Source organism: Octopus bimaculoides, chromosome 16 (assembly GCF_046866305.1).
Source record: "Octopus bimaculoides isolate indiv1 chromosome 16, ASM4686630v1, whole genome shotgun sequence".
NCBI lineage: Eukaryota > Metazoa > Mollusca > Cephalopoda > Octopoda > Octopodidae > Octopus > Octopus bimaculoides.
In genome coordinates this window covers 33,075,062-33,077,561 of record NC_142943.1, presented here as the reverse complement: position 1 = coordinate 33,077,561, position 2,500 = coordinate 33,075,062, and positions in this window count along the sequence as shown.

The following is a 2,500-nucleotide window of genomic DNA, read 5'->3' as shown; positions in this document are numbered from 1 at the left end:
TCAGTTTCAAAAAAAAAAAAAAAAAAAAAGGAAGAAAATCAGCCAGCAACGTTCATGGTATTGCTGCTTTCTTCAGCTTCGTTACAAGTAATTATCTACTGTCAACCGTGTACTAAGACATCAGATACTACTGCTATATGTGAAACAGAGACTGAGCCATCGATGATTACATAAGTATTCAGCAGGCAGAATAAACATTTATTATGGGTGCCAAAAGCAATATTAGTTCAAAATAGCAATCTGTGTATAGTACTTTTAAAGCTGATACATCGTTCAAAGCTTTATACTGTAGTGTTTGTTTCGAGATAGCATCTCTTTTATAGATATCTCATATTGATGCATTTATATGTTTTTTTAAAGTTATACGTTTTTTGACAATACAACTTGCATACGTAACATTATGGTATTGAAATGTTGTTGACTGAATTTATTATGAATACATATTTATGGAAATCTTTCTAGCTTTTTAACTATCTTTCTACGTATCTGTCTGTCTATATATTCTGTATATATAATAAACTTATATGTATATACATAACTACATACATATATTTATATATACATATATAATTATGCATATACACAAGAATAATATATGCCGGTAGAGATAGTTCCCTCAAAGTACCGGGTGTTAAAACACCTGAAGGTCATAAATAATTACACACACACACACACACACACACACACACATACACACACACACGCACACACATACGCACACACACACACACACATACATAAACACACACACAAATAGTTTACTTTATTTTCCGTATTCCAAATCTACTCACAAACCTCTGGTCGACCCTAGGCTAATGGAGAAGACACCTGCTGAAGGTGCCACGCAGTGGGACTGAATCCGGTACCATGTACTCGAGAAGCAAACTTCCTACCTCAGAGCCACAAGACTTGAAATGTTTTGGGGAAGGGGCTAGTCGATTACAACGACGCCTATGTTCAAATGAAACCTATTTTACCGACCTCGAAAGAATGGAAAGAAGTGTCTCCCTCGGATCTTTTTTAAAACGGGGGCCACATTTTTCATTAACGAAACACTTTGAAACTTGGAACACTGGTAGAATGTGTCATATAAAACATCTTTTTCTCTTAGTCTTCTTTAAAAAAAAAAGAAATCCATAAGTTATTCCATGTTAAAGTTGTCGTATTTCTGTAATTTCAACCAATCACTGACGTCCATTCAGCCGATATACATTAAGTGCCGACTACACAAAGAAACGATTCTGAAACAATTAACCCTAACCCTAACCCTAACCCTAGGGTTAAGGTTAGGGTTAGGGTTAGGGTTAGGGTTAAAGCAAATTTAAAATGAAAAAAGCAAATAAAACGAAGGTATGGACATTAAATACGCTTTACACCGCTTAATCAGCCAAAGGAGTAAATGTAAACAACTGAATACTTGTCAGTGATTGGTTGAAATTATCGAAATAAGACAATTTTTTACATGAAATAAATTCGAATACAAAAATATTTTTCTGTTCTATAACACAAAATAGATAAGTATACGAAGTTTGAAAGTCTTTCCGTACCAAAAACACTACGTAAAACATTAATGAAAAATGTGGCCCCCGTTTTAAAATAGATCCTCTCCCTCGAAGGATTTTGAACTCAAAAAAATATAGCGTGTACATGCACACGTGTGAATGTGATTCTGGTTAAGTCTGTGTAAAGTAAACTCTTTTATTCATTTCCAAAATGTCGCTCTTGGAATTTCTAAAACACAGATATGATTTACAAAAAAGATACTGTAATAACATATAAGTTTGTCAGAATCTATGTCTCAGACGTCTAAGTAATATTCTTTGATGAAAACATCTACAAGAATTTGTAAATTGCAAAACGTCTAGCTAACATTAAGGTTTGTTGTTTATGGCATACTTCATAGCTACGATGTCTGTAACACACACACACACACACACACACACACACACACACACACACACACACACACACAACACACACACACACACACACACGTTTGTATTATGCATATATATATATGCATGAATATATATATATATATATATACACATACATATATATATATATATATATATATATATATATATACATAAATACACACATATATTTATGTATATGTATATATATCTATCTATCAGTATACTTAAGTGTGTGAGTGTGTGTTTGCGTGTGTATAAATATATATATTATATATATTTATATATATATATATATATATATATATATATAGAGAGAGAGAGAGAGAGAGAGAGAGAGGGGGGGGGGGAGAGAGAGAGGGAGAGTTTGAGTGAAGGAGATCAAAAACAGTAAGAGAACAAGATTTAAAAAAAACAGATACACAAATAGATAGAAACAAGGAAAGATACTTAAGCAGATAGGTAGATATATAAATCGATTACTAAGATATAGAATGAAAAGGACATACCGAGGGATAATATATAGGTGTGTCTTAGTACACAACTGAAATCTTATATTTTACCTAAATCAAAACATCGTTTCT